The sequence below is a fragment of the Rana temporaria genome, chromosome 9 (genome assembly GCF_905171775.1).
Source record: "Rana temporaria chromosome 9, aRanTem1.1, whole genome shotgun sequence".
In the NCBI taxonomy this organism is placed as follows: Eukaryota; Metazoa; Chordata; class Amphibia; order Anura; family Ranidae; genus Rana; species Rana temporaria.
The window spans coordinates 55237785-55259956 of record NC_053497.1 but is presented as its reverse complement, the minus strand read 5'-3'; the positions used below and the strand labels follow the sequence as shown (position 1 = coordinate 55259956).

The 22172-nt window shown below is 43.9% G+C and overlaps 1 protein-coding gene across 4 annotated transcripts in view; it reads left to right on the top strand.

The window, feature by feature from the left end:
- The first annotated feature begins 333 nt into the window (after positions 1-333).
- LOC120913544 (cdc42 effector protein 2-like) overlaps positions 334-22172 on the top strand; it is a 40535-nt gene continuing 18696 nt past the window's right edge. Inside the window, exons 1-2 of one of the 4 annotated variants that reach the window (XM_040323535.1) lie at positions 334-518; positions 11878-11970. The gene's annotated coding sequence lies outside the window, so the exon portion shown is untranslated. Of the gene's footprint in view, positions 678-11877; positions 11971-22172 lie in introns of all 4 variants that reach the window. The other 3 variants (XM_040323533.1, XM_040323534.1, XM_040323532.1) reach the window with 3 other exon arrangements.

Genomic DNA, 22172 nt, shown 5'->3' with positions numbered 1-22172 from the left:
GCTGCGCCCGCACAAAGTTACGGCGGGCTATCTGAATCTAGCCCTTAATATTTTCTCTACATTTATCAGATTGTGTTTCACAATAGAGCTCTTTTAGAAATTCATCACTGCTCTTTAATATAAATGTAGGGATTTCCAGTAGCTTTAGAACTCAGCACTGTCTGATCCCATCCTGATATCATATCCTATCAGTAGATCTCTTTGTATTGGGTAATCATTTCCAGGATATGATGAGTATCTGCACAGTATTTCTACATCTAGCCATTAAGGGGTTACTAGGAATGTGATGTCACAGTCTTTAGGGATTCCATAGTCAGGGCAGGGGAAGGTGAATGTGCTGAGGCTCCTCCCTGGCTCTCTGTAGTGAATGAGTCAGAGCCTGGAAGCCTGCTGTGTATGTGACAAGGAGGAGAACAATCTGAAGGTTGGATAGCCTCATCTGTGTCAGGGACATCCTCATCACAGGTACCCAGGAGCTGTCCATCCACATCACACCTCTGCAGACAGGTCCCATCCAGGTCAGTGCTGATTCCACTCCATCAGGATTACTGCACCAAGGCTGCAACATTCTACAGGGATGGCTGCAGAGGGATTAGGAAGGAGGCTGCTTTTATAGCCAATGCATTTCAATCCTGCTTTTCTCTTTCTGGAAATACGCCATTTAAGGATCATTTTAGGTAAACTATATTATCCCTATATGATATAAGTATGCTTATTGCTTGTAAATGATTTGTGCATCAGGATGTATGTTTGTATACGTGCAACACACCTTGTACAATCTAAATATATAGAGAGAATGAGAGCAATGGATATATATGTGTAATATACGTGTGTGTGTATATATATATATATATATACGTATATGTGTGTGTGTGTATATATATATATATATATATACGTATATGTGTGTGTGTGTGTGTGTGTATATATATATACGTATATGTGTGTGTATATATATATACGTATATGTGTGTGTGTGTGTATATATATATATATATATACGTATATATGTGTGTGTGTGTGTATATATATATATATATATATATATATATATATATATATATACGTATGTGTGTGTGTGTGTATATATATATATATATATATATATACGTATATGTGTGTGTGTGTATATATATATATATATATATATATACGTATATATGTGTGTGTGTATATATATATATATATATATATACGTATATGTGTGTGTATATGTATGTATGTATATGTGTGTGTGTGTATATATATATATATATATATATATATAAATATTTATTTATATATATATATATATATATATATATATATATATATATAAATATAAAAGCACCATTTTTTGTGGTTGTGCAAAGATTCCCGAAAAATTCAAATTAACATTCGGCCATTTCATATGCTCATTATTTTTTTTTTAGAAAATCAGATCATTTTCTCTATGAAATGTGGGTGGTTTATAGAGACTAATGAACAAAAGGAGGAATATTTAAAAATGAGGATGCATGCCGTGTGTTTTCTCTGATCATTGAAGCCTCAATCCAGTGCCTGGTCATGATAAGATTACAGCTCCATTACAAAGGGGATTTATTACAAGTCTGGAGTATTATACAGCTATAGCTGTCAACTGTTTTAAATGGAATCCCTTAGACCCCTTGAAGCGTTTTTACAGCGTTTTAGCATTTAAAAATAGCGCTATTAAAACGCTCATAAAATGTTCTCCATGCATCTCAATGGACCCTTTCATACTGAGTCCTGCAAGCAGCGTCTTTGGAAAAAAACGCTCCAAAAACTCCATTGAAATGAATTGAAAGCGCTGTAAAAACGCCTTACCCTTTCACACTGAGGCGTTGCACTGGCGGGGCGTTGAGAAAAGTCCTGCAAGCAGCAGCTTTTGGGCGCTGAAAAAAACGCTCCAAAAACGCCCCTCTCCATTGAAATGAATTGAAAGCGCGGTAAAAATGCCTTACCCTTTCACACTGAGGCACTGCAAAAACGCCCTAAAACGTTGGGGTCTTAGCGGTGCTTTACCAGCACATTGGGATTGCAGATGAGGCTTCGCTCGAATAACGCTCGAATAACGCTCGAAAAACGCCCCAGTGTAAAAGGGGCCTTAACGTATATTTTTATATAATTTTATATAATTATATAAATATTTATTATATTTATTTATTATTATAAATCATTTTAATTTTATATTATATATTTTTATTGTATATTTTGTATACAATGTATCTACAATAAGAAATATTATTGTTTCTAAAATGTTATTGGCAGCCCTTGGTGTGATGGTAAAGGTTTATTGAATACAGCTGTATATATGCTTTATAAAGGTCTTTAGAAAAAAGGGATATGAAATCATGCAAGGGTTCTAGAATTTGGGAATAGGATCTAATAATACGAATGAATGACAGAAGGTGTCCAACCATGTGTGGAATCTTCCTCCATCTTTATACTTTGTAAATGTATACTGAGCTGTTTATAGATGTAATTGATATATGCACAGAGACACTGTGAGATGTTAAACGTTGGGAACTGAAAGCTCTTTGGACTTCTCCCTCCACATTCAGTTTGCTGGGGTAACTTGTAATAATAGCACCATATGGGGGCATTTGTTAAGATACTGAAGCAAACACAAAATAGCCCCATTGGTTAGCTTTTTTTTTTATTTGTTTTTTTACTTTACCAGATATATGAAGAGATTGAAGAGTAAAATCCTACTGATCTATGTTGGTGAGAGCAATGATTTTCCTTCCAGCAGTACATGAAGCTTGTAGTATATAACTGCCAAGGAAATCAGCAATGGCCACACAATCACATGTGTAGTTTACAGACTGGGAGAGTTCTCTTTCCATTTTAGAGTTGAGTTTAATGCCTTGTACACGCCATGGGAATTTCCGATGAAAAAAGTCAGACGGAATTTTTTCATCGGATATTTTGACCGTGTGTGGGCCCCATCTGGCTATTTTCCATTGGAGTTTAGAAATAGGACATGTTTTATTTTTTTTCGATGGAAAAAAATCCTATCGGAAATTCCGTTCGTCTGTGTGGAACTCCGACGGAGAAAAAAACGTGCATGCTCAGAATCAAGTCGACGCATGCTCGGCAGCATTGAACTTCATTTTTCTCAGCTCGTCGTAGTGTTTTACGTCACCACGTTTTAGACGGTCGGAATTTGGTCTGACAGTGTGTATGCAAGACAGCTTGAAAGGAATTCCGACGGAAAATTACATCGGATTTTATCCCTTCGGAAATTCCGATCGTGTGTACAGGGCATAAGGCCTGATTAACACCTATGCATTTTTGTGCTTTTTGCATTTTGCAGATTTGCACTACCGTCCATTTAAGACTGGATTCACACCTATGCATTTTAAGTGCATTTTGCAGATTTGCACTACAGAACGTAGGAAACAATGGTAAATGGACTGTAGTGCAAATCTGCAAAATGCAAAAAGCACTAAGGCCTCGTACACACGATCGGTTAACCAGAGGATAACTGTCTGATGGACCGTTTTCATCAGTCCAAACCGATCGTGTGTAGGCCCCATAGGTTATTTAACCTTCGATCAAAAAAAAGCCAACTTGCTTTAAATTTTAACCAATGGATTGCTAACCGATAGGTCAAAACCGATCGTTAGTACGCACAACCATCGGTTAAAAATCCACGCATGCTCAGAATCAAGTCAACGCATGCTTGGAAGCATTAAAAAATGTTTTTTTAAGCACGTTGTTGTGTTTTACGTCACCGCGTTCTGACACAGTCGTTTTTTTAACCGATGGTGTGTAGGCACGACGGACCATCAGTCAGCTTCATCGGTTAACCTATGACAACGGTCCGTCGGTCCGTTCTGATCGGATGGACTGATCGTGTGTACGCGGCATAAAACTGCATAGGTGTGAATCCAGCCTTACAAAGGCAGTCCCTGCATAAGTTCAGGCCAATTGTGAAAAGCAGAAGACGCTTCTATATGGATCCGATCCATGATACATTCATTTTTTTCTCAGGCTCAATGTGAACAATTGTCCATTCTACAGTGTAGCTAAACATAGAGAAAACACATACAGTATGTAAGGTGCCATGTCTGACTTCCTATGAAAACACTCGTTTCTTGGCTGTAATGCTAAATCAGTAGATTTTTTCACTGACCCAGAACAAGTATACTGATCAGGAGTTCTCACTATCCTGATCTGCATGTTTATTCTTGGTCAGAGACTAAAGCCCTGTACACACGGCTGAGAATCCCGTCAGGAAAAAAACGTTGGTTTTCCTGACGGGATTCTTGGCAAGTTTGGCTTGCCAAGCCGTGCATGCAGACGGCCATTCAAAAAAACTGCCGTTCTTTTGGCAAGAACGCAGTGATGTCATCGACTACGACGAGCTGGGGCTCGTCACATTCGATGCCGTCGCCGCCATCTTACTACACCCTACACTATGCCTTGTATGCTACCGCGCATGCATTGAAGGCTCATCGAGCATGCGCAGGTTTACCTTCAGACAGGTAAGCATACAGACGACCGTTTTTCTCGGCAGGAAACACTCTGCTGGGAATCCCAACGAGAAAATAGAGAGCCAGGTTCTCTATTTTCCCATCGGGATTCCCGGCTGTTTTCCTGGCGGTAAAACTGCTAGGGAGCATACACACGGCTCTCCTGGCAGTTTTCCTGGTCGTGTGTACGAGGCTTCAAACAGTACTGAAAACAGAGGCATGATAGCAGGCCATGAAACCAGCATTTTCAGAATGAGGGCAACATTGACAGTATAGATACGCTGTATTTCTTCATTTACATGTTTTCTTCCAGCAAGAGCTGCTTCCATAATCAGATTGTGATTTGCTTCTCCAGTGATCAAATAAGTGAAGTACAGTATAGAAATTATCATTTATTAGTCCCAGCACTGAAGGTGATTTCTCATGAGCTATAATGCAAGGCCTAATCCCAAGGGGGTCTAAAACCAGGGTCTCAAACTCAGTTTCATCGCTGGCCGCATCAGCAGTATGGTTGTCCTCAAAGGGCCGGATGTATTCGGGGTGTGATACATACAGTTCAGTTCAGGTGTGCTTTGCGTACAGATTGCAGGGTTCAGGTGTGCGCTATGCACAGAGTGCAGGGTTCAGGTGTGCGCTATGCACAGAGTGCAGGGTTCAGGTGTGCGCTATGCACAGAGTGCAAAGTTCAGGTGTGCGCTATGCACAGAGTGCAAAGTTCAGGTGTGCGCTATGCACAGAGTGCAGAGTTCAGGTGTGCGCTATGCACAGAGTGCAAAGTTCAGGTGTGCGCTATGCACAGAGTGCAGAGTTCAGGTGTGCGCTATGCACTGTGAGGGTTTGCAGGGATCTGTTAGATCCGGGAGTTGCTGAGAGCAAAGCTGTCTCTTGTAAATTCAGAAGACTTCTGTGTTTACAAGTGACAGCGGTGAGTGGAAGCGGAGGGTGAGGGTTGAAGGTGGCGGAAATGAGTTTAGCCACATTCTGACTGCAAAACTGGGTACGAAGGCCACAGGGTTCAGTTGAAATAAAGTGACAGGGACATACTAAAGGGAAAGTATTTTTTTGGAAAGCATTTTTTAAATATTATAGCCACCTTTACCCAAAGAGAATTTTGACACAACTTTTACATTTTCTACAAGTTTGCCTTTATATTGCCCAATATTTTTGTCAGCCTGGATCCTCCCTTAGAGACAGGGCCCCCAGATTTCTTGTTCCACCTGCGCTATTGTTATCGCTCCTCAAGCCTTCAATTATTATATGAAAATGTTGCACCCGAAGGACTGAACTAGGCTTTTGTATCAGTCATGAGAGGGGCATCTTTTCAGATTTTGTGCCAGGGACCTTTAGTTATATCATTCCCCAAAGACCGAGTGAAATTAGTGCAGAGTGCACTTTTCCCATGGGTTTTCACATTGGTTATCTGCTCAATTTGCCAAGGGGCGAGCAAAAAGCTGTATACTCACTCACCCGATCATCCGCTCAAACGGCTCTCCCCCATTTCCTGATATCTTCACATCCAGAGCAGGTCTATGGGAGTGATGGCATCAGGAACAGTCTATTTCCTGACTGAGAAAGTGCTGGGAGGATCGGAGGATCAGGTAAGTATATTTCCACTTTCCTCTCCCCTAGACACAAACGAGCAGGTAACACGGCCCAGGCATCAACAGCATCTAGTCATAGAATAATTTGCAATAGGTTGGAAAATCTGTGTGCGAAGAATGCTTCCAAGGCCAAGATATGCTTGTTGTAGCTAACCACTGCTTGATCTGATTGTCTGAACTCTGGGCAAATTATTTTTCTCGTGCACAGCCCCACTGCATGGGAAAAAAAATTGCCCAGAATTCAGCTTTAAGACAATCAGATCATGCAGTGGTCACATCGTACACACGATCAGTCCATCCGATGAGAACGGACCGATGGACCGTTTTCATCGGTTAACCGATGAAGCTGACTGACGGTCTGTCGCGCCTACACACCATCGGTTAAAAAAAACGATCGTGTCAGAACGCGGTGACGTAAAACACAACGACGTGCTGAAAAAAATGAAGTTCAATGCTTCCAAGCATGCGTCGACTTGATTCTGAGCATGCGTGGATTTTTAACCGATGGTTGTGCCTACTAACTAACGTTTTTTTTATATCGGTTAGGAATCCATTGGTTAAATTTAAAGCAAGTTGGCTTTTTTTTAACCGATGGTTAACCTATGGGGCCCACACACGATCGGTTTTGACCGATGAAAACGGTCCATCAGACTGTTGTCCTCTGTTTAACCTATCGTGTGTACGAGGCCTAATCCTATATATATGGCGAACTGTATACCTACAGTATGTTTCCCTAGATCAATAGCACTACAATAAATAGTTACAATTCTGAAATTAAAGGATCACTAAGTAGATGCTGTTTACACAGTGCCATTATCTAAAGGTTTCACAACAGGGTAATACTCCAATAACAAGCAATCACCAGTGACCTCTCAATAACACCGACCTGCCTCTATTATGTAAGTTATTGGTTAATGTGTGTGTGGTCTTGTGCCAGGTGATTTTGGGTCTGGAATTTCAGGGTCACAGGGGCACATTTTTTCCTTTACTAAATCACGGTACTTAGAAATTCCCAGATATTGTGTATTATTTCCTGGTATGAGTCATTATAAACCAGCAGTGATTGTTCTTGGTTAGACTAACCCTCAGGCACGCACATGGGCATGTATTATGAGCTGTCAGTGATGTCACATCTTGGATGCCACCTCCACAGACCAGTGCTGCCAAGTGTAGGGATTTTCCATTTTCAGAAAAACATGTGTTTATTCTACTTGTTAATAAGAGCTGTCTATAGTAATTTGACTAATGTATTGTTTGCTAGTGGCAGTGGTATTATGCAGGGATTAACATGAACCCATGCATTTCTCATTGAGGGCAAAGTAACAGGTTCACCTAACTTCTGCACTGCCCACCTGTGAGTGTGACCGACTTTCAATGGAGCTGGTTCACAGATGGGGATCTATTGCCCAGGTTTCCCAGTGCAAAGTACAACGTTGTAGATTTTGGCTGTGACATAATGGTAAGTATACATCTAGGAAGAGGAGGGGTTATTTTAGGAGCAGAAAGGATAAGTGCACCGTGTGTGAAGGTCCACTTATCCTTTAAAGTGGATTTAAACACTGTGATCAGCTGTGTCCGAAGGACATGGCAAACACAGATCTGTGCTGATGGACGCCGCAGGGGGCATGCAGGTAGCGCAATCACAATGTAAGCCCACACTGTAGCCTTCTTTTGGTTATAGCGTGGGCAGGATGTGGTTAATTCTGTTTTAAAGTATTTTTTTTTTTTTAACCGTTAAATCAATGAGTTTAATTACTCTTTAGGATTTACTGCTGCTCAGGGGTTTTAGGAGATCTGAAGTGAGATTTGGTCATGTCACTGTTCTGTTCACTGTTCTCCTTGCTGGAGGCTCTGACATGAGGAAACAAATCCATGCCCCTACTAAGATGCGTGTATTTTATACAGATGCAGTGCAGAACAATTCTTAGTAAGAGAAAAGATCAGCTGCAATACTCATGACTAGATTTTTGTCCTCTGGGTGAAGCTTCCAGGGTTCACATTCTCTTTAACCTTAGCCCTTTAAAGTGGAGGTTCACCCAAAAAAAATGTTTTATCATTACATTCAGCCGAGTTGTCCTAATGACAATCGGCTGTTTTTTTGTTTTTTTTCCCCGTACATACCTTATTTCACCGCCGCTTCCAGGTATGTCTTCTGCGGGACTGGGCATTCCTATCTGATTGACAGGCTTCCGACCGTCGCATACTACGCGTCACAAGTTGCCGAAATAAGCCGAACGTCGGTGCGCAGGTGCCGTATAGAGCCGCACCGACGTTCGGCTTCTTTCGGCAACTCGTGATGCGCAGTATGCGACGGTCGGAAGCCTGTCAATCAGATAGGAACGCCCAATCCCGGAGAAGACATACCCGGAAGCGGCGGTGAAATAAGGTATGTACGGGGGGGAAAAAAAAACACCCGATTGTCATTAGGACAACTCGGCTGAATGTAATGTTAAAAATTTATTTTTGGGTGAACCCCCACTTTAAGTAGTTTCAGGAAGGTGGACGGGGTTTATGATCATGTGACATGTGACTGATTCCTCTCCGGCCTGATTTGCATACACACGTTCATGCAAAAAAACGTCCAACCAAAGTGCAGTGACGTACAACACGTACGACGGGACTATAAAGGTGAAGTTCCTTTGAATTGGCGCCACCCATTGGTCTGCTTTTGCTGATCCTCGTGTTAGTAAAAGTTTGGTGAGAGACGATTCGCGCTTTTCAGCTTTTCGCGCTTTTCGTTTTTTGTGCTATTCAGTCCGTTACAGCGCGACAAATGTGATATCTCCATTCCAAACTCTAGTTTTGCCAGAACGAGCGCTCCTGTTTCATACTTGATTCTGAGCATGTGCGTTTTTTTCCCCTCGGAAAAGCATGCGCAAGACCATTTTTCGCGACGAGAAAAAGACTGACGGGAAACATGACGAGAAAAAAGAGAGCTGGTTTCATTTTTTTGGGGGGGCAGTGTTTTCGTCAAGAAAATTGCTAGGGAGCATACACACGACCGGTTTTCACGACCAATATAAAAAAATGGCAGTTTTCTCGTTGTGAACAACGGTCGTGTATACAAGGCATCAAAGTTTGACCTCATTTTATATGGTTTTGGTAAATCTGAAGACAAAAATCTGCAGAAAATCTAATAGTGTGTATGGGGTCTAAGGATCAGCCACATGAGTGGCATCTCACTAAATATTTGATATAATCGGGCAGTACTGTGTATTTTTATAATGGGACTAAGCCTCTAAAGTTGTATAAAGAATACCACCAAGCTGTGTCATAACTGAAGGCATACAGTGTTATCTCTGCTTCATTCTAATCATACATGTCTGAAATGCAATGCTGGAGGTCAAAGCTTATAGTTCCTCAGTGACTGTGCCAGCATGTATAGTAGACTATTTTATGGCTCCATTTAAAAGTGAAGTACAAGGCTATCAGCTTCTGCAGTTGTACATATCTTTGTGTGTGTGCCATACAGCTGCCTGATGGTATTCACATTCATTGCATAGACCAAGAGGATTTAAGTCGCAAGCTTTGTTCCCCCAGCTTCCAGTGACTTCAGATGACATAAATAAACATACAGTTGAGCAATAATAAACACAGGGACATCGGGTATATATGAAAATCACTATTATAATTTAGGAGTTATGTATGATATACAGTGGGGATCGAAAGTTTGGGCACCCAGGTAAAAATCTGTATTAATGTGCATAATGAAGCCAAGGAAAGATGGAAAAATCTCCAAAAGGCATCAAATTACAGATTAGACATTCTTATAATATGTCAAAAAAAGTTAGATTTTATTTCCATCATTTAGACTTTCAAAATTACTACAAGTTACTACAAGTAATTTACTACAATACTACAAGTCATTAATACACATTTTTACCTGGGGTGCCCAAACTTTCGATCCCCACTGTAGTTACATAGTTACATAGTCAGGTTGAAAAAAGACACAAGTCCATCCAGTTCAACCACAAAAAATAAATAAACAAACAAAATAAAAAACACAGTACTATCCCATACAACCAATTCCATACCCACAGTTGATCCAGAGGAAGGCAAAAAACCCCAGCAAAGCATGATCCAATTTGCTACAGCAGGGGAAAAAATTCCTTCCTGATCCCCCGAGAGGCAATCGGATTTACCCTGGATCAACTTTACCTACAAATCTTAGTACTCAGTTATATTCTGTACATTTAGGAAATAATCCAGGCCTTTCTTAGGCCGTGTACACACGGGCAAACATGTACGATGAAACCGGTCCGCCGGACCGTTTTCACCGTACATGTCTGCCCAGGGATTTCTGTACGATGGCTGTACTAACCATCGTACAGAAATCCGCGAGTAAACAATACGCGGGGCGTGTCCGCGGTGTCGCCGCGACGATGACGCAACGACGTGGGCGGGCCTGCCAGTTAAATGCTTCCACGCATGCGTCAAAGTCATTCGACGCATGCGAGGGATGGCGGGCGCTCGGACATGTACGGTAGGTCTGTACAGACGACCGAACATGTCCGAGCGGGCAGGATTCCAGCGGACTGTTTTAAAACAAGTCCAGGAATATTTGTCCGCTGGGAAAAGGCCCGGCGGGCAAATGTTTGCTGGAATTCTGTCCGCTCGGGCCTACACACGACCGAACATGTCTGCTGAAACTGGCCCGCGGACCAGTTTCAGCAGACATGTTTGGTCGTGTGTACGGGGCCTTAAAGGGTCTGTCAGGAGTTCAGAAACTCATTAACATTTTATACACACACACTAATTACAAGCAAACAAATCACAGGTGAGGTTGGTTACCTTTTTAATAGCCATTCAAACCCCTTTGTGTGAACTTGTGTGCATGTTATCAGGCCAAAATCTTGTGTAGTTTCTGATGTGATTATGATTTAAAAAGAGTAAACACAGTTGATTGATAATAAATAGGGGTGTAACGGATCAAAAAACTCACGGATCGGATCGATCCTCGGATCAGGAGTCACGGATCGGATCATTTTCAGCAAAAAAAAAAAAAAGTCCCTTTTCATCGGTCCAAAAAAAAAAAAAATTATATATATATATATTTTCACACACACACTTTATATTTATTGTCAGAACTGGGGGGAAATAACATGCAGTAGTAGTAAATAATCTTGCTGTAAAAACAGCAAGATTGTACTTTTAACAAGTCCTGTCCAAACAGCCTCTTTAATCCACCCTTGTGAATTGCTACTGTGCTATTTTTTTCTTTTTCTTTTTCCCCCTCCTCTCAACCAGTGCTTCACTAACATTCCCTCTCCAAGTCTGCTTGCCAGAGCCCAGTGCACAGCGTGACACGCCTCCCCGGGGAGGCGTGCCACGCTGGGCTCTGGCAAGCAGACTGGGTGGAGCAAGATGGCCGCCGCTCCGGAGCTAGGCCGAAGACGGGGACTTTCCTAGGCCTAGGCTCCGGAGCGCTCCGCGGATCGCAGGGTGTGCCGATCCGAACGGGGTGACCCGTTCGGATCACGGATCGGTGACGATCCGTTGCACCCCTAATAATAAATGGCTTCAGCCAAACACTAACCATGAGCGAAAGAAACGTTTTCGTGTTATCATTCATATTCTCAAAAAAATGGCCAATAAATCATGGATTCTGCAAGGGTAAGTTAACTTATGAGCACCACTGTGTGTGTGTATATATATATATCATTTTTTTTTTTTTTTTGGATGCTGTAAGTTCCCTGTAGTGCTGATTGCATGACAAAAAATAAATAGGCTTTTGTTCACATGATTTCTGGTAAGGAAAAGGATCTGCTCAACTCAATTCTGCTTTTCTTCTATAAAAGACATCACAGGACCAAGGGCCGATTGCCAGCGTCGGCGGTCAAAGCCCGGTGAAGAAATTGGCCATGTGAGGACACCGCTGGATTATGGGACAGGTGAGTCTCTATTTATGAAGTGTTTACAGTTTTTGTAGCTGCTGACTTTGAATTTTTCAGAATACGACTGAAGCACCTCTTTAACCACTTAGTGACCGCTCTATAGCAGTTTTACTGCTACAGGGTGGCCACTGTGCGCAGTATCGTGTGTGTATATGTATATATATATATATATATATATATATATATATATATATATATATATATATATATATACATACTGAGTATCTCACAAAAGTGAGTACACCCCTCCAGGCCCGGACTGGGACAAAAAATAGGCCCGGGCATTTTTAGACGAAGCAGAGAAATTTTCCTGGGGGGGGGTGTCGACATTCGCGGGGGTAGCTGGTGTCGGTCCTCCACACTGTAATGGGTAGGGACACTGTGATATAAAGGGGACTGCACTGTAAAGGGGCACTGCAATGATTACAGTGCAGTCCCCTTTTTATCACAGTGTCCCAGTCCTATTGTGGCCATACAATGCTAGTACTCTCTGTCTCCTATTGTGCCCACACTGCCTAGTGATACTGACCTGCTCTCTCTCTGGTGGTGCTGGACAGCATTACGCTCTCCCTCTGGTGGTGCGGGTACAGTGTGGATCTCTCTGGTGGTACGGGTACAGCGTGGCTCCCTCTCTGGTGGTGCGGGTACAGCGTGGCTCTCTCTCTGGTGGTGCGGGTAGAGCTTGGCTCTCTCTCTGGTGGTGTGGGTACAGCGTGACTCTCTCTGGTGGTGTGGGTACAGCATGGCTTTCGTGTCTCTCTCTGGTGGTGCGGGTACATCGTGGCTCTCTCTGGTGGTGCAGGTACAGCGTGGCTCTGTCTGGTTGTGTGGGTACAGCGTGGCTCTGTCAGGTGATGCTGGGGCTATTAGTTCCCCCAGCACAGTCATCTTTCTTTTTTCCATGTCTCCTGTAGCTGCTACAGTGTACCAATGACTCCTCACCTTGTTTCCGGGTTTTCTCTTTTTCCCCAGCAGAGTGCATGCTGGGGACTGTAGTCTGCTCCCTGCTGAGAAAAACTGGGCCACCTATCTCTGGGACTACATTTCCCATGAGGCCCTGTAGTTTTTTCGGATTGGCCCTCAGCTGTGGCCAATGGGGAGGGAAGAAAAACGGGCAGAAAAGACTTCTCTTCCCCTGCTGCCAACATGAGAAGGAGAGGGGGGGGCGGCGGGAGAAACATCCAGACAGCAGCCTGCAGCTCTCCCCACCTGTGCGGACGCTCATGGCTGGATGAGGAGGAGTGGAGAGCGGCTGGATGAGGAGGAGTGGAGAGCGGCTGGATGAGGAGGAGTGGAGAGCGAAACTATCAGTGCGGCTCTGAGGCTGAGCTGTGTGTGGGAGAGACACACAGCTCAGCCCATGCAGCCGCTAGTTCCGCGATGACACAGGTGTAGCCGCATGGCGGGAGCGGCAGCCGCGGCCTGTGTTAGCCCTGTCCAGGCCGCGGTCGTCACTTACTTCCTGGTGTGTGGCCTGTTCCTCTACATGTCACAAAGTGGGTGGCCCCCGCCTACCGGGCAAATGCCCGGTCTGCCCTATGGCCAGTCCGGGCCTGCCCCCCTACATTTTTGTAACTATTTTATTCTATCTTTTCGTGTGACAACACTGGGACAGTCGCCATTGGTCTGGGTCCTTCTTCGAGTGCGGCAGCCACCTTTAGGCACCAGTATTGAAGTGGTTAAAGTGAAATAAAAAAAATAAACAAATATTTTTTTTGATATAGTTACATAGTTACATAGTTACATAGTTAGTCAGGTTGAAAAAAGACACAAGTCCATCCAGTTCAACCACAAAAAATAAAAAAACAAAAATAAAAAACACAGTAAAATCCTATACACCCAACTCCATTCCCACAGTTGATCCAGAGGAAGGCAAAAAACCCCAGCAGAGCATGATCCAATTTGCTACAGCAGGGGAAAAAATTCCTTCCTGATCCCCCGAGAGGCAATCGGATTTACCCTGGATCAACTTTACCTACAAATCTTAATACTCAAGTTATATTCTGTACATTTAGGAAAGAATCCAGGCCTTTCTTAAAGCAATCTACTGAGCTGGCCAGAACCACCTCTGGAGGGAGTCTGTTCCACATTTTCACAGCTCTTACTGTGAAGAAACCTTTCCGTATTTGGAGGTGAAATCTCTTTTCCTCTAGACGTAAAGAGTGCCCCCTTGTCCTCAGTGTTGACCGTAAAGTGAATAACTCAACACCAAGTTCACTGTATGGACCTCTTATATATTTGTACATGTTGATCATATCCCCCCTTATTCTCCTCTTCTCAAGAGTGAATAAATTCAGTTCCTCTAATCTTTCCTCATAGCTGAGCTCCTCCATGCCTCTTATCAGTTTGGTTGCCCTTCTCTGCACTTTCTCCAGTTCTCCGATGTCCTTTTTGAGAACTGGTGCCCAAAACTGAACTGCATATTCCAGATGAGGTCTGATAAAAAAAATACGTTGTACAAAACAGGCATAATTACAAATGATTATCTCTTGCTGTAAATGTGTGAAGTGCTTCCAAGGAGCGGTCCAGCTAGCAATGTTGGGAGAAGTATTAGGAAGTTGGGGGTCATTGCGTAATGCGTCATTAAATATTTCTGGCATAGTGCGCTGAATGATGGGAACTGCAATAGAAAACCCCTGTCCCAGGGGCTTGTTGGGATTGTCCTGACAGTCTGGTGATGTGATTCTCTAGAACACACTGGCGCTCAGTAATATGCAATGACTATGTGTGATTTTCACAAAGGATGCAACAGATTTGAGGGTCATTTAAGATAATCCGGCTCAGTGTGATTTACTAGAGAACAGTAAACAGAAAGAAAGTCCACATTCTACCGAACAGTGAAAGTGAGTGCTAAGCACTTGTTCCTGCCACATGGGGATTGCTCCCGCATTTATGTACATGGGACCCCCGTGTACCTCGATTTTGTGTCACACTGCAGGATGCATTAAATCCATTAAAGCAGCATTCAGGAAAATCATTCTTGTCAATCGTATGCTCCTGAGCTTTTTTTTCCAGCAGCCTGGAATCTTGATTTTTCCATTGTAGTTGATGCAGATCTACTCCAATATTGACTTCTTAACCACTTAAGACCTGGACCTTTATGCAGGTAAAGGACCTGGCCAGTTTTTGTGATTCGACACTGCGTCGCTTTAACTGACAATTGCGCGGTCGTGCAATGTGGCTCCCAAACAAAATTGGCGTCCTTTTTTCCCCCAAAAAGAGCTTTCTTTTGGTGGTATTTGATCACCTCTGCGGTTTTTTTTTTTGCGCTATAAACAAAAATAGAGCAACAATTTTGAAAAAAAAAAAACAATATTCTTTACTTTTTGCTATAATAAATATCCCCCCCAAAAAATATAAAAAAACATTTTTTTTTCTCAGTTTAGGCCGATACGTATTCTTCTACCTATTTTTCTGACCGTGCCAAAACGCGGTGACGTAAAACACTACGACGAGCCGGGAAAAAAAATGAAGTTCAATGCTTCCAAAACATGCGTCGACTTGATTCTGAGCATGCGTGGATTTTTCTCCGATGGAGTTCCACACAGACGATCGGATTTTTCTATCGGTTTTTTATCCATAGGAAAAATTTAAAACATGTTCTATTTTTTAACACCAATGGAAAAAAGACCGATGGGGCCCACGCACGATCGGTTTGTCCGATGAAAACAGTCCATCGGTCTGTTTTTCATCGGACAAACCGATCGTGTGTACAGGGCTTAAGGGTTTACAACCACTTAAACTTTAGTGCATTCTGGTAAAACACTGAAAATGTTCCAACGTACTAAACTTTTCTACTCCCACTGGCCACAGTCTGCCCCCCCCCCCCCCCGAAGCTCTGAAAGACAGTAAGGTGGACCTTTGTTTAGAAAGTTTGGAGACCCCTAATTTATAATATTTAGCACCCAAGGGGCAACAGAAATGCAATGACAAAAATGATACATAGTTGTAGAAAAGCCTCTTGCAGATGGAGACAAATCTGAACAAACATGTATACAAACAATTACTCAACAGTGGAAGGGCAGTATCAAAAGTGTAAATCAATAAATCTGAATAGCCAATTACGATCTTATATGGAAGATATAGCCTTCCTGTTTATGTCGTCATCAGCATGTGGTGGCCATATCCGTAAGGATGATTAGGATACTTGATTTTTTTTTTATCCAATAGGATTTAAAAGAATAAGGATGTGGGCAATGAGTAGGGGAGGAGAGAAGAGGGAGAAAAAAAGTGGAAATTATTAGGAAATCACTGAAAGGACAGGATGGAACAAGACGCTTTGTTATAGGCATGGCTCCAAAAGAGCCTTACCCTTGAAGTGTTTCCCAGTGCTAAACCTTTCATCCAATTTCTAAATTGCTGCATTTGTAAATGTCAAAAGCCAAATAAAGGAATAATAGTGGTAAAAACAAGAACTTATGGATTTAACTAATCATTTTTGTGTATACCGTATTTATCGGGGGATTTGCGCTCCGGCGTATAGCGCGCACCCTTAAAGTGGACCCGCATTCCTGTGGAAAAAAGATTTTTGTACTTACAGTTTTGGTGTCTTGTGCGGCGTCCATCGGTGGCCTCGTTGGGTCCGGCGTCCGTCTGCGGCTTCGGGTGTCCTCTTCGTCGGGTCCGGCATCCTTCCCGCTCGTTTCCCGCTTTCCTACGCCGAGTTTGAATAATGTGCCGGCATATACCGAGCGCAATACACTCGTGTATAGTCGGGCAGGCTTGGCTACTCTCGCGCTCACGTCCTGTACGTCCAGTACGTGAGCACGAGAGGAGCCGAGCCTGCCCGACTATACACAAATGTACTGCACTCGGTATATGCCGGCGCAGTACACTCGTGTATAGTCGGGCAGGTTCGGCTCCTCTCGCGCTCACGTCCTTTACGTCCAGGACGTGAGCGCGAGAGGAGCCGAGACTGCCCGACTATACACGAGTATACTGCGCTCGGTATATGCCGGCGCAGTATTCAAACTCGGCGCGGGAAAGCGGGTATCGGCGTATATCGCGCACCCGCGATTTTGCCCTGATTTTCAGGGCAAAAAAGTGAGCGGTATACGCCGATAAATACAGTAATTCTTCTTTAAGGGGGCGTGTCCTATGCCTACACTATACTTTTGCTAATAGTTGTCCCTCATTCCCATCTCAAAAAGTAGGGAGGTTTGGATTTCCATTAATTAATTATAAAGATTTGTAGACTTTTCCTATAGTAGCCTATTGTATAAGTGACAGCGCAGTCAGCATACTCTCAACTTTCTGAGATGGGAACCCAGGAAACCTATCAGCAAAAGTATGTAGGCATAGGACACACCCCCTGCCACTCCCCCTTAAAGTAATTGTACAACAAAAAAAATATTGGTTAAACATAGAGAGCAGGGACCAGTGACGCATGCGCAGTAGGGAACCGGGCAGTGAAGCCGCAAGGCTTCACTTCCCTGATTCCCGAGGACCGAATGATTGCTCAGCCGCGTCTGCCGTCATCGCAGGCTCGCTGGACAGGTAAGTGTCCATTTTTTAAAAGTCAGCATGCTGCAGTATTTGTAGCTGCTGGCTTTAAAAAAAAACAAAAACCGGATGGACCTCCGCTTTAAGGCCCCATTCACACCTAGGCGTTTTTACACCCGATGCCCGACGCTATTGCAGCCTGAAATACGCTGGAGGGGTGATTTAACATTGTCGGCTATGGAGATGGTTCACATCTCCACGCCGAAACGCCGTACGCCTGAAGCTCAAAACAAGTCCCTTTTTTTCAGGCGGCTTCGGCGTTCGGCATAGCCGACAATGTTTAATCACCCCTCCGGCGTATTTTAGGCTACGCGTTTTGTCGCGGCAAATAGCGGGACAAAACGCTGCAATTTGTCGTGGCAAATTGCGGTACAATACGCCGCATCCAGGTGTGAATGCAGCCTAAGCGGTGCAGAGTGCTAGCTAGGCCTATCTGTTGATTATCTTTAGTGGAGAATGGGGAGCAAGGAGGCGGAGCAGAGACACTCTGCTGCCTTATCGGTTGGGGAACAATAATGATCAGGCAGCTGGCAGAGTCTGTGCACCCACAGGCATGACAATGTACCTAAAAAGACTCCAAGATATGTAAAAAAAAAAAAGGATATACCCTTAGCCCTAAATTGCTGATCATAACAGTGCAAATTTAGCATTTGTCTGTTTCCTGAAATGACATATTGGATAGTAGAGGAAGCAGAGTTCTTCTCTTCCTTGGGTGTGTAAGATCAGCAAGGCTGAACAGGGCCAGCAATAAGTGACCATTGCCTGTGTGTGATCAGGCTCAGCATGTGCTGTCAGCATTTCCTTGCAGGAAGATGGCTACATTACATGGATCGGTCTGCTGTCTCCTGTCCAGATTGTTTAGCCAAGAATGTGTCAGGGCTGGGTGAGGCCCACCATCTGTCAGGCCATCCCTGCTGCTAAACTAATGCTGACTCCACCACGGGGATAGTCTGGGGTGCAGATTGGAAACAGAAGATTTCAGTCTGTGATTCTATCTGTCTTCTTACAGCTTTCATAATGTTACTACAGCACTCTGCAGAATAATATTGCTCCTCTGAAGCATTAAATATCATCAAGTGACTGTGTCTTACAATGAAGAGCCACTTAAAGCGGGGGTTCACCCTAAAACAATTATATAACATTACATCCAGCATACTAACGACATGTACAGTATGCAGGTATTTTTTTTTTTTCGCCATACATACCGTTATATTGTTATTTTCCCCCCGGCTTCCAGCTTCTTTTTCCCGCGGGACTGGGCATTCCTATCCCTGGGTTAGATGATTGACGTCTGGTGAAAAACTTCCCATGGTGCACAATGCGCGTCACCAGTTTTCCGTAAATAGCCGACCTGCGAGTCGGCTCTATATGGCGCCTGCGCAGTCAGCTCTACACGGCCGGAGCAGGCGCCGTATATCGCCGACTCGCAGGTCGCCTATTTACGGAAAACTGGTGACACGCCTTATGCGCCATGGGAAGTTTTTCACCAGGCGTCAATCATCTAACCCAGGGATAGGAACGCCCAGTCCCGCGGGAATCAGAACCCGGAAGCCGGGGGGAAAATAACAATATAGCGGTATGTACGGAGAAAAAAAAATACCTGCATACTGTACATGTCGTTAGTATGCTGGATGTAATGTTAGATAATTGTTTTAGGGTGAACCTCCACTTTAAAGCGGACCTTCAGTCATGTTTTCAATTTTCCATCTATTATATCTTCTGCCCTTGTTGTTTTAACTTTGGATAGTAAAACATTAATTTTCTGGCATGAAATACCTTATACATATTCCGTAAGCGTAAGGTTACCCCTGCTATATGAGGGGTAACCTTACGTCGGTCCGCCGTATGCCATGTTAAGTATGGCTGTCGGGACAGCGTCGGGTTTTTCCGTCGTTTACGTAACTCGTCACGAATAGGGCTGTGCGTTAATTACGTTCACGTCGAAACCAATGTATTTGCGGCGTACTACGGAGCATGCGCACTGGGCTACGTTTAAGGCCGGCGCATGCACAGTTCGTTCAGCATGGGGTGCGCTTAATTTAAATACAAGCTGCCCCCTTTGAATTACGCGGGGATACGCCGGGCCATTTACACCACGCCGCCGCAAATTACGGAGCAAGTGCTTTGAGAATACGGCACTTGCTCCACTAAGTTGCGGCGGCGTAGTGTAAATAGCTTACGCTACGCCGGAATCTACGTGAATCTGGCCCTTTCTCCGAAATGATTCTGTAGGATCAGTGAGGCCTCGTACACACAACCGTTTTCTTCGATAGAATCCATCAAACTTGGTGGGAGAGCTTTTTTGCCGAGGAAAATGGTCATGTGTTCGTTTTTCATCCAGGAAACTGTCGAGGAACTCGACGAGGAAAAGTTCTCTCTTTCTTCGACGGGAGTCTCAATTTCCTCGTCGTGTTCCTCGTCGGGCTGGTTTTCGACGAGAAACGCAAATGTGTATGCTAAGAAACCCGCTCATGCTCAGAATAAAGTATGAGACGGGAGCGCACCTTCGGAAAAAGTAGCGTTTGTAATGGAGATAACACATTTTTCACGCTGTAACAGACTGAAAAGTGCAAATCGTCTCTCACCAAACTTTTACTTAACACGCAGTAACATGAGATTAGCAAAAGCAGCCCCAAGAGTTGTGCCAGTGGAATCGAACTTCCCCTGCCATTGTATGTGTTGTACGTCACCGCGTTTGAGATCGAGGAGATTTTGTCTTGACCGTGTGTATGCAAAGCAAGCTTGTCGAGTTCCTCGACAAGCCTAACAAGGAACTCGTCGAGGAAAGCGATGTGTCTTTTCCGACGAGTTCCTCGGTCGTGTGTACGAGGCCTCACTTGCTATGGGAGAATGGTGTACAGAGTAGCATCTGAAGGGTTAAAGTTCTTGGCCTAATCCATCTGCTTGTCTTGTGTGAGGCCAATTTGGGGCTTGCTGGGGGTCTGAGGTGAGAGTTCAGCTCCTTCTCACAGTCTCCTGGAAGCAGATTTCCTATTAACCCATCCATCACTAGAGGCCACCCTCTTGGGCAGCCACCGAAGCAGTAGCTAGATCCTCTCAGCTCTTTAATCATCTACTGCAAAGTCCAGTAGGAAGCAGGAAGTGTTTGTTTACTCCTGTCTATATGTACAACAGAGCTTTTCCAGTAAAGCCTATTTACAGCCTTGAGGGAGTTTTTGTCAATAAGACCCCTTTCACATTGAGGAGTTTTTCAGGCGGTACAGCGCTAAAAATAGCGCTGCTATCCCGCCTGAAAAACTCCTTCACTGCAGACTCAATGTGAAAGCCCGAGGGCTTTCACACTGAGGCGATGCGCTGGCGGGAGACAAAAAAATCTCCTGTCAGCAGCATCTTTGGAGCGGTGAGAGGAGCGGTATGTATACGGCTCCTTCACCGCTCCTTCCCATTGAAAACAATGGGAAACCGCGGCAATACTGCCCGCAATGCGCCTCTATAGAGGCGCATTGCGGGCGGTATTAACCCTTTATCGGCCGCTAGCAGGGGTTAATACCGCACCGCTAGCGGCTGATTCCCGCGGCAATCCCGGCGGTATAGCGCCGCTATTTTTAGCGGCGTTATACCGCCACCGCGGCTCCCGTCCCAGTCTGAAAGGGGCCTTAATGAAGTATATACAGTACATAATACATATCACAACGTTTTCTGTTCTTTTTCTTCTGTCTTTGATAGATTTCCATACATGTTCTTCGATGTCTGCAAACACATTCTCGTCAGTTGTGAATATGGTTTGAGTTTTGTTTTTTGTTTTATAAGAAAAGGAATATCTGCATATCCAGGAATTCCGATTGCATTTTATTATTTAAAGTGATAACACCAAAGACACCAACACAAGGTCACGTAGACGCGTTTCACACAAACATCTTGTGCTTAATCATGCTTAATCATTGTTTTTTGGTCAACCAAAGACAGGTTTTCCTAGCCAATAACACCTTTTGTGTCTTTTTAGTACCAGATCCATTCAGTAGTAATAATAAGGGTAGCAGCTCAGGTCTTATCTAGAAGAACTGTCAGTTTGGATGCCGAACCCATAGCAAACACAAATTCACCAGTCCTGTTCTTTGCAGCTGCACTGGACAGTGGATGAAGTTCTCTAAGGCTTCCTGTTAATTAAAGCGGATGTGCCACGAAAAAAAAATATTAAAAGCCAGCAGCTACAAATACTACAGCTGCTGACTTTTAATATTAGGACACTTATTATAGCCGAGTGTTCCCAGAGCACAACGGGGGGAGGACGGGAGGTGACGTTCTGCCCGCAGTTTACCCGAAACTGGGTGGCCGGAAGTGGGTGCAAATACCTGTCTTTAGACAGGTATCTCCACCCCCTTCCCCCCTAAAAGGTGGCAAATGTGACACCGGAGGGGGGGAGGGTTCCGATCAGCGTGAGTTCCACTTTAGGGTGGAGCTCCGCTTTAAGTAAACATAATGTAGCGCCCTGATGTTTAGGCAAGGTTGCTATCAAATTTATTTGCCAAGTGATAGTTGCCTTGGCGAATTGATAGGAGGTCAATTGATTTCACCCTAATTCTGGAATTGCTGCACTTATCTCTTCTGTCGCTAGATGGCCGGGTATCTGGTGGCATTAGATAAGACAGCATTGCAAAGACAGATTAGGAATGAATAGGGTGTATCAGCCAATGGGCAGGGATTTTCTTGTCCTGGCCTGCTGGGACAGCCTATTT